The following is a 16,605-nucleotide window of genomic DNA, read 5'->3' on the forward strand; positions in this document are numbered from 1 at the left end:
GGCAGGAAAATCCTGGAGACAGAGGAGCTGAAGGCTTTCCTGGGTGGCGTTGGGGCCTTCTGTCTGCGCCGCGGGAAACGGAGCTCAAGGCAGGCAGCTGGTCCAGGGCTTCTGCAAACTGGATCTGTCACCCCGAGATTACGAGGAATCACGGGTGATTCTGGAGCTGCCCTCCCCCTGCCTCCACAGTGCTAAGGATAGGGAAAACAGGGCTAGTGTACGTCCCGACACTTTGTATTATCGTCCCAGCTTGTAAAACACGCACGCCTCCCTGCGTTGGAAGGCTGGAGTCTTAGCTGCTAGACTGCCAGGGAAGTCCCTTAAAACTTCTTTTAAAGAAATATTTATTTATTTGAAAAGACCCTGATGTTGGGAAAGATTGAAGGCAGGAGGAGAAGGGGACGACAGAGGATGAGATGGTTGGATGGCATCACCGACTCAATGGACATGAGTTTAGGTAAACTGCGGGAGTTGGTGATGGACAGGGAGGCCTGGCGCCTGAACTGAACTGACTTATTTATTAGGTTGCATTAGGTCCTGCATAGTTCTTCTGTGTATTCTTGCCACTTCTTAATTTCTTCTGCTTGTGTTAGGTCCTTACCATTTCTGTCCATTATCATGCCCACCCTTGTATGAAATGTTCCATTGGTATCTCTGATTTTCTTGGACAGATTTCTAGTCTTTCCTATTCTATTGTTTTTCTCTATTTCTTTGCATTATTCATTTAAGAAGGCCTTCTTATCTCTCCTTGCTCTTCTCTGGAACTGTGCATTCAGTTGGGAATGTCTTTCCCTTTCTCCTTTGCCCTTCACTTTTCTTCTCGCCTGAGTTATTTGTAAAGACTCCTCAGACAACCACTTAGCCTTCTTGAATTTCTTTCTTTTTGGGATAGGTTTGGTCACTGCCTCCTGTACAATGTTACAAACCTCCACCCATAGTTCTTTAGGCACTGTCTACCAGATCTAATCCCTTGAATCTGTTTGTCACCTCTACTGTATAATCATAAGGAATTTGATTTAGGTCATATCTGAATGGTCTAGTGGTTTCCCCTACTTTCTTCAACTTAAGCCTGAATTTTGCAATAAGGAGTTCATGATCTGAGCCACAGTCAGCTCCCAGTCTTGTTCTTGCTGACTTAGTTGTAGCATGCAGGATCTTTAGTTGCAGTTTGCGGGATCTAGTTCCCTAACCAAGGATTGAACCCAGGCCTCCTGCAAGAGGAGCATGAAGTCAGCCACTGGGTCACCAGGGAAGTCTCTCAAAACTGTTTTTTAAAAAAGAAATTTTATTTAAAAAATAACGTGAAATAGGCCAGATACAAAAGGTCACATAATGTGCGATCCCACTTATGTGAAACGTCCACAACAAGCAAATCCATGAAGACAGAGAGTGAGTTCCTGGTTGTCAGGGGCTGAGGATGACAGCCGGTGGCACTGGGTTTCTTTTGGGGTGATGGAATGTTCTGGAACTACAAGTGATGGTTACACAGCCCTGTGAATATGCTAAATGCTGCTAAAGTCTTCATTTTATCTTATTTGGTTGTGCCATGGAATAGGTGGGATCTTGGCTTCCCCACCAGGGTTTGAACCTGTGCCCCTTGCAATGGAAGCCTGGAGTCTTAACCACTGGACCATCAGGGAATTCCCTGAAGTGTTCATTTTAAATGGGTGAATTTCATATTCTGTGAATTTCCCTGCAATAAGAATGAAAAAGATGACAGGACTGAGTCTGTACTGAGTCTGGAACACAGTAAGTGCTCACTCAGTGTATGGGAAAGTGATTTATCACCAGCACAGGCGTCTCCACCCTAGAGTTTAGGGATTTGTTGCAGGTTTTGTTCCCAGTGCTGTCCGCACACCAGGCCCTCCTGGTGGTTCATCCTCACAGCTTCTTTCATCATCCCGTCCCAGGAAACTGCAGCCTGTCCTGGTCTTTGACTCACCCAGAAAGAAGACAAACTGGTTTAAAGTGAAGCGTGATGAAATTCAATCAGAGGAAGGGCTTACCTCGTTGGTTGAAGCCTGGATGGGGTGAGCTGGCACAGGAAGGAGGAAGGGAGGGCTGGGTTCTTGGGGCAGGGCCCATGAATGACCCAGGCGCTCCCAGCCCGACTGCTCACCTCTGGGATTTGGACGAGTGTCTGGAGCCCGGTGGCTCTGGGTTCATCATGTGCCGTGAACCCTCTCTGGTCCTAACACTGGGCTATGTTCGTCTCTTCCATCTGCTGGGATTTATGCTCCCCTTCATAGAGGGTTTGGGGTTTGTGGGCAACTTTGGGAAGGTGCTGTGGGGTTTCTATGACATCTACCAGTTCCAGCTCTCTCCTGCCTTGGTTTCCCTTTGATGACCTCATGAGAGGAAGCCAACCAGAGGGGGTCTGCCCAGTGCCACATCCTTGGCTCAGGGACCAAGGAGGCCTCCAGGATCTGGGCCCTGGGATGGTGATGTGGAAGGGCCTTGGGGAGAGTGTCTGGTGGCAAGTGCCCAGCACAGACTGGGGGACAAACAGGGATAAGATCCTGTTGCCAGCATTTTTGTTTTGTTTTGATCACGCCGCATAGCATGTGGGACTTTAATTCTGCAACCAGGGATCAAACCCGTGCTCTCACAGTGGGAGCGCAGAGCCTTCACCACTGGGCCACAAGGGAAGCCCTGTGTCCAAAGGGGCATCCACTCCACAGGTAAAAGAACCACATGAAGGTTGTGAGTTGGAGCCCTGGTGCCCCCCAGCCGAGGTTATCAGCCCAGTGGGTCACCCTTGTCCAGTCTCTGGTCCCATCATGGTCCTTACTTCCTGGACCGCTTCTCGCTTCACTGGGGGACTGATGCCAAGCACACCACGGTGAGAAAGCTGCTCATCACCACTCCAAACCTGGGCCAGGACCCTCGCCTGGGCCTAAAATTTAAGGGGGTGCAAACTGCCTGCAATGCAGGAAACTTGGGTTTGACCCTTGGGTCAGAAGGATCCCCTGGGGTTGGGAAATGGCTACCCAATCCAGTATTCTTGCCTCGGAAATCCCGTGGACAGAGGAGCCTGGCGGGCTACAGTCCATGGGGTTGCAAAAAAAGTCGGACACAACTGAGCAACTGAGCACGCACACACACAAATTTGGTCATGGAGGTAATGTTTGTGCTGAGAATGTTTGCTGGAAGACCAGTGAATTCCCCGCAGTTGTAAGAACTAACATTTCCCCTACTGGTAACATTGTGCAAAAGTCTATTACAATGTCACAAGCAGGATCCTGACATGCTACAATCTTATTAGCAAGTAACCACTTTCTGTTATTCACTTGTGTGTTTGCAGTTCCTCCTCCCTTTGGTCTCAAAGTAAAACAAAACTCCACTTATTTCTTGTGCTCACTTGAAAATATTGGGTTGCCCAAAAAGTTTGTTTGGGTTTTTCTCTAAGATGTCATGGAAAAACCTGAACAGACTTGTGGGCCAACCCAGGAGAAGGTATCGGGGGGCCATGGAAGCAGGTGCCTTCTGGTAGGACCTCCTGGAGCAGTGAGCCTGTTCTCTGTCTTTGCAGCTGTCAGCCTCACGTGGCTACTGAGCGGGTGCAACGTGGCCGGTGCAGCTGAGTTCCTTTTCATTTATTTATTAATACACTTCTTTGGTCTAGGGGGGCTACTGTCCTCCCTACCCCTTTGGAGAATGCAGGTCACAAGGCCCAGTATCTGTGTTTCACCCCCAGTCCTTGGTTGATCCTCAGTCTGTTTGTCCTGAGTCTCAGCCATATGGTTGGTGCTCAATAAATGTAGTGGGACAGGCTGAGTGAGTGAGGGATCTGGATGGGTGGTCTCTCCTGGCCTTCTAATCAGCTCCATATGGTTCTGGCCCTGGCATGTGAGACTGGGTTTGTGCTCAATATGCCCATCTGGAAAATGGGTCAGGGCACTGGAGTACCAGGAGAGTAGGGTCCCCCATCCTTCACACCTTTACCCCTTGCTGGTGCAGATCCTTGGGTCTCACTCCCCCTGATGGCCACGTAAGGGAATACACCCCATCTGCAGAGGTGTGCCGCTGGTGGTCGCTCAGATGGTAAAGAATCTGCCTGCAATGCAGAAAACCCAGGTTCGACCCTTGGGTCAGGAAGATCCTCCAGACAAGGGAGTGCAACCCACTCCAGTATCCTTTCCTGGAGAATCCCATGGGCAGAGGAGCCTGTGAGCTACAGTTCATGGGTTGCAGAGAGTTGGACACAACTGAGCGACTAACACACACGCACACCCCACCAGGACGCACACTACAGAGCAAGGCGTGGAAGCAGGGCTCAGGGACCCAGTGGGAGCGGGAGCACCCTACGCCCTGCATTTGGGGCTGGGGGCACTCTGGGTATCTCAGCAGGGAGGAGGTGTCTCAGATGGGGACACGGAGGAGGTGCAGCCGTGGGAGTCACCCGCCCGCAGGCGTGGAGCGGATGTGTCCTTAGCTGGAGCGTGGCCTCCCTCACACTCTCCTCTCTGCCTGTCTTCCTGTCGTTAAGGAAGTTACGTGTTTGTCAGTTCCACATCAGAACCACTTTACGTCCCAGAATAAACATAGGTAAAATATATTTGCACCATGGGCTGAAAAGGAATCCCAAGGGAATAAATGTTTCAGTTTGCAATGTCCACGGTTTCCCTGATAGCCAGGGGTGGCGCGGGCCCTGCCCACAGAGTAACCGTCCTCCCACTGCCACGGGGCCCGGGGCATCCCCGCGCCCGGTGTGTCAGGTCACGTCACCTGCAGGCCTACCCTTTGGAGTGCTTGTCTGGTCTTGTATGTTTTGCCTTCTTGGCTGAGCGTGTTTGGTATCAGGGGCCTCCCCTGGCTCAGGGAGGAGCCAGGAAGGGGCAACTTCACCTTGTGGGGAATTTAGGTGCCCAGAACCTTCTGGGAGACGAGGACTTGGAGGCAAGGGAGCAGCAGAGGTTGAGGCAGCTCAGGTGACTGAGCCCCAGACCTCCTACCTCTCCAGAGGTGTAAGAGCTTTCTCAGCCGCTCATTCGCTCCCTTGCTCATTCTTCCTTTCTTCTATGTTTGGTTGCACCTTGAGGCACGTAGGATCTTAATTCCCTGACCAGAGATCAAACCTGGGCCCCTGCACTGGAAGCATGGAGTCCTAACCGCTGGACCTCTAGGGAAGCCCCAGGAGGTAGGTTTATCTTCAGACCCTGCATTGAGGGCCATTTGGGTGGAACTGCCAGTCTTGGTTGCCTGTCTTGTTCGTTCCCTTCCATTTATTTATTTATTGAATTAAAAAAATGTTTGTTATTGAATTATAAGTTGATTTACAACATGGTGATAATTTCTGCTGTCCAGCAAAGTAATTCAGTTATACACATATATACGGGTTTTTTTTTTAAGTCACCACTTTTAATTAATTAATTTGGCTGCCTCGAGTCTAGTTTCGATATGTGGCGCTAGTTGCTTTGAGGCACGTGGGATCTTAGTTCCCTGACCAGCGATGGAACCTGAGTCCCCTGAATTGGAAGGTAGATTCTTAGCCATTGGATCACCAGGAAAATGCCCACATTCTTTTATTTTTTTGTATTCTTTTCCATTGTGTTTTATCACAGGATATTAAATAGAGTTTCCTGTGCTATGCAGTAGGACCTTGTTTATCCATCCTATGTGTAATAGTTTGCATCTGCTAGCCTCAAGCTCCCAATCCTTCCCTCTCCTACCCTCTTCCCCCTTGGCAACCATAAGTCTGTTCTCCATGTCTGGGAGTGTGTTTCTGTTTCACACTTGTTCACACTGTTCATTTGTGCCGGGAGCCAGTGTGAGGAACTCCGCCCTTGGCAAAGGTCATGAGGAAGGAGGCTCGGCATTACGAAAAGGCGAGATCGAGCCTCAGGAGACCCCCTGTTCCCGAGCATCTACCCCCAAAACCAGAGTCTGTTTTATGCTCTCACCTACACCTCTGACTTTATGGGGGGCTGTCCTCCATCACCATTTCTCTCGGAGGAGTTAACTTGCAGCTCCAGTTAATAAAAATTCCTGGGCATGACAAGAGTGTTTCAACTTACGAACTCGTCTGAAGGTTATTTAGCCTGCCTGAGCGGGTTCCTCTGGCCACATGTGATTGTTTACAGCCTCTCAACCGTGAGAGGCACGAGATGCTTTAAAACTTTCTAAATATAGACTCTTTTGAGAAGTTAGAAAATTATTAGTATAGTATAGTAGATTGATTAGAAATTATATTGCTAAAGGGTTTTTCATTTGTTGAGCCAATATTTGCTGCTAAATCTCCATATTCCCTGCCCTTATAATGAATATAACTAGCATATAGGAGAAATAAGTATTAACCTTTAAGATTAATCATGTTAAACCTTAGGCTAAGTAAATTCCTTTCTTGATTGTAACCCACTACACTCTCACCCTATAGGAATGCAACTTTATTTGGAGGGTGGCGCTTGGTTTAAGAAAAAAATCATCCCTGGAAAAAATAAGTTTTCTGGTTGACTGACTGTTATCAGAAAGGGCCATAAAATATAAGTAGGCCTCATGGCCAGAAGATGATGTAAAACCCATAAGACCTTTGTATACGTTTATATGAAGCACCTGATTTTGACAAAGGTCAGGTCTGCTGACCCCCACATGACTATGTATTCATCCCTATGTATAACAAAAAGTATATAAGCAAACCTGAAAAATAAAGAAATGGGATCGGTTTCTGGAAAGACTGATTCCCCTGTGCCATTCTTTCCCCTTCTGGCTGAATTCCCATCTGGTACTTGGATACTCACCAAGCCTGCTAATTTTGCCTGGGCTTCTAAGATCGGACCGGGGAGGCCTCAGTGCCTCCTCTCCCTCAGGAGAACGGAAAGACGCCTGTGGCCTACGTAGGTGGTGATTGGTATTCCACGTGAACCAAGTTTTTCAGCCTCCTTTTCTCTACTAATTTTTCTACTACACTATCTGTTTCTAATCTCTCTATATATCCATAATTAACTAAGTTTTTTCCTAGGACGCCTGCTCCGTCTCCCCTGTGAATTACCCTGGATCCACCGGGGCTGGACCCCGGCACATTTGTGCTGTATTTTATTCATTCAGTATTTCTGGCTGTGCTGTGTCTTCCTTGCTGCCTGGGCTTTTCTCTGGTCGTGGCAAGGGGGCGCTGTTCTTCGTTGCAGTGTGCAGGCTGCTCACTGTGGTGGCCTCTCTTGTTGCAGAGCACAGGCTCTGGGGTTTGAGGGCTCCAGTAGTTGCGGCACATGAGCTCAGTAGTCATGGTCCCCAGACTCCAGAGTACTTATGGCACACGGGCTCAGTTGCTCTGTGGCATGTGGGATCCTCGGAAGTGAACCCATGTCTCCTGCATTGACAGGTGGCTTCTTTACCACTGAGCCTCTGGGGAAGCCCTGTGCCGTATTTCAGATTCTGCATTTAAGTGATATCATAGGGTATTTGTCTTTTTCTGATGACCACGTGGTATGGTCGTTTATGGTTGTATCCGTGTTGCTGCAAATGGCATTACTGCATGTTTTTTTAATGGCTGAGTGTGTCACTGTGTATATGTACCACTGCTTATTTATCCATCCATCTCTCAATGGAATTTAGGTTGCTTCCAGGTCTTGGTTATTGTTGATAGTGCTGCCATGAATGTAGGGGTGCATGTATCTTTTCAAATTATAGTTTTCCCTGAGTCTATGCCCAGAAGTGGGATTGCTGGATCATATGGCAACTCTAGCTTTAGTTTTCCATTCCCCGAACTCCTGAGACGAGCTTCCAGCATGTAGAGTACCTTGATTTTTCCCTTTCATGATTCACCTAGTTATCTCAACACCACCGATCATCACTGCTGTGACCAAGAATTTCATGAAGAGTTTCAAACAACTGGCTGCACTTGGTTGAAGCTGTCTTCTTCTTCCTTTCCCCAAATCCAGTCACATCCTCAGTTTATGGCCTAATGAGGGTTGTGCTGTCTCTTGGGTGAATCTTCTACTCTGAGGTCTAGCAAACTCTACAGTCTGATGGGGTGTGAGAACTTTAATGGCCCCAAAACTAAATCCAGACAGAGCAACTGGCCTTGCCTGGGTCCCACCTGTTTGGGGTCACCGTCCCCCTTCGTAAGTGGTCCCCTTAGGATTCCAAGGAGAGGCTGAGGGCTAGCTTCTCAGAAATGTTTCCACCTTGGACGCTGGCTGATTTAGGCCAAGTAGAAGCAAGAAGCATCAGCCAACAGTTGACCTCATGGTATGGGCAAGGAAAATGTTTTCCTCTAACTTCTTTAAAAAAAAAAAAACTTTTAAAAGAATTATTTATTTATTTGCCTGGCCAGGTCTTAGTTGTGGCATGTGGGATCTAGCTCCCTGACCAGGGATTGGACCTGGCCCTTTCCGCTGGGAGTGTGGAGTCTTAGCCGCTGGACCACCAGGGACGTCCCTCCTCTATACTCTTATATTTATGAGGGACAGCCTGAGAATTAAACCGACAAAAGATATTTTAACAGGAGACAAAATGTACCGGCGTATTAATTGTTACTTTTTCTTTGTTATGGTTAAAAACCTTTTATTAATTTTAGGCTGTGCTGGGTTTTTGTTGCTGCACGTGGGCTTTCCTCTAGTTGCGGTGAGCGGGGGCTACTCTTTGTTGTGGTGTGTGAGCCTCTCTTGTGGAACACGGGCTCTAGAGTGTGCAGGCTTCAGGAGTTGTGGTTCCCAGGCTTTAGAGCACAGGGTTGGTAGTTGTGGCATGCGGGCTTAGTTGCTCCTCGGCATGTGGGATCCTCCCAGACCAGGGAGTGAAGCAGTGGAGTCTTGCCCCAAGGCCACAGGTGCAAGGCTTGCACCAAGGCCACAGAAGTGGGGCCCAGAGCCAAGGTCATCTGCAAAGCTGACTGACTCCCTTTTATAATCATTGCCCAAAGCCCCCCCTGACTCCCCCCACCCCAATTTGATTGTTGCCCAAAGATCAAATTGCCAATATCCACTGGTCACTGAAAAAGCAAGAGAGTTACAGGAAAACATCTACTTCTGCTTTATTGACTACACCAAAGCCTTTGACTGTATGGATCACAACAAACTGTGGAAAATTCTTCAAGAGATGAGAATACCAGACCACCTGACCTGCCCCCTGAGAAATCTCTATGCAGGTCAAGAAGCAACAGTTAAAACCGGATACGGAACAACAGACTGGTTCCAAATTGGGAAAGGAGTACTTCGATGCTGTATATTGTCACCCTGCTTATTGAACTTCTATGCAGAGTACATCATGCAAAATGCTGTGCTGGATGAAGCACAAGCTGAAATCAAGATTGCCTGGAGAAAAATCAACCCAAGATATGCAGGTGACACAACCTTTATGGCAGAAAGCAAAGAACTGAAGAGCCTCTTGATGAAAGTGAAAGAGGAGAGTGAAAAAATTGGCTTAAAACTCAACATTCAAAAAAAAAAACAAACAAACTCAACATTCAGAAAACTAAGATCATGACATCCAGTCCCATCACTTCATGGCAAATAGATGGGGAAACAACGGAAACAGTTCTGTTCAGTTCAGTCGCTCAGTCGTGTCTGACGCTTTGCAACCCCATGGACTGCAGCATGCCAGGCTTTCCTGTCCATCACCAACTCCCAGAGTTTACTCAAACTCATGTCCATTGAGTTGGTGATGCCATCCAACCATCTCATCCTCTGTCGTCCTCTGGAAACAGTGAGTGACTTTATTTTTTTGGGGGGGGGGCTCCAAAATCACTGCAGATGGTGACTGCAGCCATGAAATTAAAAGACACTTGCTCCTTGGAAGAAAAGCTATGACCAATCTAGACAGTATATTAAAAAGCGGAGACATTACTTGGCTGACAAAGGTCCATCTAGTCAAAGCTATGGTTTTTCCAGTGGTCATGTATGGATGTGAGAGTTGGACTATAAAGAAAGCTGAGCACCAAAGAATTGATGCTTTTGAACTGTGGTGTTGGAGAAGACTCTTGAGAGTCCCTTGGACTGCAAGGAAATCCAACCAGTCCATCCTAAAGGGAATCAGTCCAGAATATTCACTGGAAGGACTGATGCTGAAGCTGAAGCTCCAATACTTTGGCCCCCTGATGCAAAGAACCGACTCATCAGAAAAGACCCTGATGCTGGGAAAGATTGAAGGCAGGAGAAGTGGACGACACAGGATGAGACGGTTGGATGGCATCACCGACTCAATGGACATGAGTTTGAGCAGGCTCTGGCAATTGGTGATGGACAGGGAAGCCCGGTGTGCTGCAGTCCATGGGGTCGCAAAGAGTCGAACGTGACTGAGCAACTGAACTGAAAGCACCCCCGATCATTGCCAGCAGACTTCCTGACCGCAAATGAGGCAAAGATGCCCACTCCAGTGCTAACCAATCACCTAACAAATTGGTTACCAGCACCCTGACCAATCACCTAACGGCAATCTTCCAGCAGGAATTTTCTTTGTCTTAAGGCTATAAACATTGGCTACTAACCCATGAAAAGCGTTGACTCTCCCTGATCTGTCATGAAGTTAACCCACTGCTCTCATAGAGCCCTCATCATCTCTGCTCTTTGCTCTTAATAAACTCACTTCTTTCTGAAATGCCTTGTGTCTAGAAATTCTTTTCCAACCCATGTTTGAACTGCCGCCACAGAACCCAAGTCCCCTGCATTGGCAGGCACATTCTTATCCACCAGACCACCAAAGAAGTCACTCCTCCACCCTTTTACATGTATAAGTGGGGGCCTGCAGATTAACCTGACAAACAATATTTTTTAACAGTAGACAGAGTGTATAACTGTATTGATTTTTAATTTTAAATGCTTGGGGCATCAAAGAGGTGAATCCCCAAAGGAACAGTGAGATTTGAGAGCTCATAGACTGTCATGGACTTCCCTGATGGCTCAGATGGTAAAGAATCTGCCTGCAATGCAAGAGACCTAGGTTTGATTCCTGGATTGGGAAGATGCCCTGCAGAAGGGAATGGCAACCAACTCCTGGTATTCTTGCCTGGAGAAGTCCATGGACAGAGGAGCCTGGCAGGTTACAGTCCATGGGGTCACAAAGAGTTAGACACAACTGAGCGACTAACAGTTTGGACACAACTGAATGACTAACACTTTCACTTTCAGACCATCATATTAGAGGAGAGATGGGCGAGAGAGGCCACTGATGGGAGAGCAGACGAACTTTAGGGAAGATAAATGGGCCTTTGGAGAATAGTTGAGAGACATGACACTTTATGACAAACTCTGTCTGGGAGCCCACTTGTCTTCTCCCAGAAGAGAAAATTAGAGTTGACTCTAGGCAGAGATTTATGACCATGCAAAGCTCTGTGTTTAGGCAGAGAAGAAATTTCAGGAGCTCAGAGGGTTTCAGCTCAGAGTCATTCTTACGCCAGAGTGGCATGTTTTTGGATGGCAAAGCCTGATCTCCAGTTGTTATTGTGTTGTTCAGACACTAAGTTGTGTCTGACTTTTTGCCACCCCATGGACTGCAGCACACCAGGCTCTTCTGACCTTCACTATCTCTTGGAGTTTGCTCAAACTCACGTCAGTGATGCTATCCAAACATCTCATCCTCTGTTACCCTCCTCTCCTTTGGTTTTCAATCTTTGCCAGCATCAGGGTCTTTTTCAATGCGTTGGCTCTTCACATCAGGTGACCAAAGTATTGGAGCTTCAGCATCAGTCCTTCCAATGAATATTCAGGGTTGATTCCCTTTAGGGTTGACTGGTTTGATCTCCTTGCTGTCCAAGGGTCTCTCAAGAGTCTACTCAAGCACCGCAGTTTGAAAGCACCAGTTCTTCTGTGCTTAGCCTTCTTTATGGGCCAACTCTCACATCCCTACATGACTGCTGGAAAAATCACAGCTTTCGACTATGTGGACCTTTGTCGACAAGGCATGTCTGCTTTTTAATACTGTCAAGGTTTGTCATGCCTCCAGTTGTCTCCTCCCAAGTTTTTTTCGCTGCCTCTCCAAATTTTTCTTCAATATCAGGCATTTTTGGTGTGAGTGATATCCCTGTGGACAGCCCCAGTGTCCTAGAGTTGGCCAGGCAGGATAGGAAATGGCCTCTCACCTTTCTTGCCTATGATGTTTTCCTAAAAATTGCTGAACCCCCAGAGCGACTTCACTTTCGCTTTTCACTTTCATGCATTGGAGAAGGAAATGGCAACCCACTCCAGTGTTCTTGCCTGGAGAATCCCAGGGACGGGGGAGCCTGGTGGGCTGCCGTCTATGAGGTTGCACAGAGTTGAACACGACTGAAGTGACTTAGCAGCAGCTGCAGAATGAATGAAAACTCCTGGGACTGGCTATGTAAACAGCGCCCTCTAAAGGCCACCACCAGCTTAGACATGGCTGGGGGTGGTTCAGTGACCCATAAGCCTGTAAGTCAAACACCCTCCAGGAATGACTGAGGGTCTCCGGATGAACAAACAGGAAACATGTCAAGGAGGTGAGGCAAAAAGGTTGTTGACCTTCCCTTGTCACTCCCGCGTCCCAGTGGGCTGAACTTTCTGCCTTCACTGCTAATCTCTCTGCCTTTGAAAAGACTTTAGACATGAAAGTATGTTGGTAGGTTCAGTCATGTCCAACTCTGTGCGACCCAGTAACTGTAGCCTACCAGGCTCCTCTGTCCATGGGATTTTCCAGGAGAGAACCCTGGAGTGGGTTGCTATTCCCTTGTCCAGGGGATCTTCCTGATCCAGGGATCTAACCTGGGTCTTCTGCATTGCAAGCGGATTGTTTACCACCTGAGCCACCAAGGAACTTCAGTTCAGTCACTCAGTCCTGTCTGAATCTTTGAGACACCATGGATTACAGCATGCCAGACTTCCCTGTCCATCACCAACTGCGGGAGCCTGCTCAGACTCATGTCCATTGAGTTGGTGATGACATCCAGCCATATCATCCTCTGTTGTTCCCTTCTCCTCCTGCCTTCAATCTTGCCTAGCATCAGGGTCTTTTCCAGTGAGGCAGTTCTTTGCAGCAGGTGGCCAAAGTATTGGAGCTTCAACTTCAGCATCAGTCCTTCCAATGAATATTCAGGACTGATTTCCTTTAGGGTTCACTGGTTTGATCTCCTTGCAGTCCAAGGGACTCTCAAGAGTCTTCTCCAACACGACAGTTCAAAAGCATCAGTTCTTCAGTGCTCAATTTTCTTTATGGTCCAACTCTCACATCCATACATACTAGAAAAACCATAGCTTTGACTAGATGGACCTTTGTTGGCAAAGTAATGTCTCTGCTTTTTAATATGCTGTCTAGGTAGGTCATAACTTTTCTTCCAAGGAGCAAACGTCTTTTAATTTCAAGGCTGTGGTCACCATATGCAGTGATTTTTGAGCCCAAGAAAATAAAGTCTGTCACTGTTTCCATTGTTTCCCCATCTATTTGCCGTGAAGTGATGGGACTGAATGCCATGATCTTCGTTTTCTGAATGTTGAGTTTTAAGCCAGCTTTTTCACTCTCCTCTTTCACTTTCATCAAGAGGCTCTTCAGTTCTTCTTCACTTTCTGCCATAAGGGTGGTGTCATCTGCGTATCTGAGGTTATTGATACTTTTCCCAGCAATCTTGAAATTCGCTTGTGCTTCATCCAGCTTGGCATTTCTCATGACGTACTCTGCATAGAAGTTAAATAAGCAGGGTGACAATATACAGCCTTGACATACTCCTTTCCCAATTTGGAACCAGTCTGTTGTTCCGTGTCTGGTTCTAACTGTTGCTTCTTGACCTGCACAGAGATTTCTCGGGAGGCGGGTCAGGTGTTCTGGTATTCCCATCTCTTGAAGAATTTTCCACAGTTTGTTGTGATCCACACAATCAAAGGCTTTTGTGTAGTCAATAAAGCAGAAGTAGATGTTTTTCTGGAATTCTCTAGCTTTTTCTATGATCCAGCTGATGTTGGCAATTTGATCTCTGGTTCCTCTACCTTTTCTAAATCCAGCTTGAACATCTGGAAGTTCTTGGTTCACTTACTGTTGAAGCCTCACTTGGAGTATTTTGAGCATTACTTTGCTAGTGTGTGAGATGAGTATAATTGTGTGATAGTTTGAACATTCTTTGCCACTGCCTTTCTTTGGGATTGAAATGAAAACTGACATTCTCCAGTCCTGTGGCCACTGCTGAGTTTTCCAAATTTGCTGGCATATTGAGTGCAGCACTTTAACAGCATCATCGTTTAGGTAATGCCAAAGGATGTCATAGTCATCAGCAATTGCAGCCCTCCAGTGTGAGCCAGTGAGCGCTCAGGAACTCAGGAAGGAGAAGAATATCTGCTCTCTAGCAGCCACCAGACTGCAGCCACTCCCTAAGGTGAGCCCTGAGGAAAGGAAGCTCAGGATGCTGGCCCCAGATAGGTGAGGTGCATATGAAAGGAAGGATTTCCTGAGCCCGACTCTTGCATCTTCCCATACATAGAAAAGTGCTAAACTCCTTGATTTAGGATATCATTAACAATAATCTTTTGACATTTGGACTACCTGCCCTTTGTTACAAAGTTCTGTATAACCTGGCTCTTCCCCTCACCTCCTTGGAGCAGTCCTGTGATTTTTTTAAAGGGTGTGAGTGAAACACCCTGCAACTGACGCTTGAACGTTTGCCCTGTGCTTTAATGAACACTCCCAGAACATTCCTTGAAGGCAGGTGTTGTTTACTCGCCACCTCAGGAGTCTTATGAATGTTATGTGCCCATCAGCGCAGCTTTTGATCTTGTTGTTATGGAAAATGGCGACAAGGCGGCAGCGTTTTTCATGCCACCTTTTTGTTTTTCTTTCTGTGCAATTTCATTTTGATCTTATATTGGAATAGAGTTGATTTCCAATGTTGTGTTTGTATAAGGCATACAGGAACTTAATTCAGTCATGCCTAAATGCGCATCTATTCTTTTTCAAGTTCTTCCTATATACTGCTGCTGCCGCTAAGTCACTTCAGTCGTGTCTGACTCTGTGCGACCCCATAGACGGCAGCCCACCAGGCTCCCCCGTCCCTGGGATTCTCTAGGCAAGAACACTGGAGTGGGTTGCCATTTCCTTCTCCAGTGCATGAAAGTGAAAAGTCAGAGTGAAGTCGCTCAGTCGTATCCGACTCTTAGTGACCCCATGGACTGCAGCCCACCAGGCTCCTCTGTCCATGGGATTTTCCAGGCAAGAGTACTGGAGTGGGGTGCCACTGCCTTCTCTGCTTCCTATATGCAGAAGATCCTAAAAAGTACTGAGAAGCAAGAATCAGAGAAGAGAATAAAAATGCAGCAAGATGTGGTGGAGGTGTTGGAAACAAATACAAAATCCAAGAAATGTACTCTTGTAGAAGCAGGGCTCTACAAATTTAAATCAGGGAAACTGGATTCCGTGTCTGGCTAATGTCACTGAGCACAATGCCTTCAGGCTTCATCTACCCGTAGCCTGTGTCAGAACTGCCCTCCTTTCAGACTGGACAACATTCATTGTGTGGATGGACCACTGTCTTCTTGTCCATTCTTCTGTTGAGGGACACATGAAATATCTACATTCATCTCTCATGTCTTGTAATATTTGTGGAATAACTTCAGAAAGTCCCATGATCCAAACGTCATTCACCATTAACTACTTTATAAGCTTTCATGTTTTGAAATCCATCAAAGCTCGGAAGAAGGGAAGAACGTATGTGAGCTTCACCTGTGTTTAGGAACGAATGCTTTAGGGTATTCATTTTATTCCCATGTGTGTGCAATGCGTGTGCGTGCACCTGTTTGCGGACATGTGCTATCCGTGTGCACAGTGTGTGTAGGTGTGCAGCGCATATGTGTGCGGGGAGTGGGGGGGAGGGCTGGTAGGGGGTCGTGGGCTGGGGGCTTGGGGCCAGAGGTGGGCATGCAGGCGCAGGTGGGAGTTCCCCTTGGGTTCTCTGCTCTGATGGCATCTATGCCCCACCTCTGCCCACATTTCCGCTTGGATGCAGCGCAGTGCCCAGACTAGGAGCCTAGGTGTCAGCCCACCCTTCCCCCTACCCTGCGAGGAAGCAGGACCTGAGCGCGCTCCACCCATAACTAACCATCAGGATGGACGGACCCGCTCTCCCCGCCCGACCCTAAAAAACTGTTCTTCCTGGGCGTCTGGGGCAGCGCCTCCTGCTGGAAGCCTGGGACGCTGCCGCCGGGCCACTTCCGGTCTGTCCTTGCAGAACACTGCGCTGCGCTCCACGAGGTTCCTGGCTCTCCCCTGGGCCCTGACCACCAGGTGGCCGTAGAACCTGGTCACCGTTTTGTTTTGCCCGTTGAAATGTTTAGTGACACAGCTTTTATTCCGTTTGCTGATATGGGTGAAGTGTGGAGCCCAGTGATGATTTCTTCTTCAAGAAAGGTGCACGTGGATGAGCGCCCTGTCCAAAGATGAGACACCCCAGGTGTGTGACCTGTGTCTCCTGGAGCGCAGCCCTAAGCTACTTTGAATCTACATGGTAGATTCAGGCCTCTCTAAGTCCTGTCTACACTGATTAAGTTTAGGTGAGACCGTGCGCTTCTACAATGAGAACGTTTACACCTGACCGGGTTTTCTGTGCAGTAGGACATGGAGACCTGGGTAGAGACCCCGCCTGGCCTCTGCCCTGGAAAACGCCATGCCTGTGTCTGAATGTCAGTGCTCAGATGTCTTGGGTCTGGAGCTGAGGTGGATTTCTCTGGGTAATTGTGC

The sequence above is a fragment of the Ovis aries genome, chromosome 5 (genome assembly GCF_016772045.2).
Source record: "Ovis aries strain OAR_USU_Benz2616 breed Rambouillet chromosome 5, ARS-UI_Ramb_v3.0, whole genome shotgun sequence".
Lineage (NCBI taxonomy): Eukaryota > Metazoa > Chordata > Mammalia > Artiodactyla > Bovidae > Ovis > Ovis aries.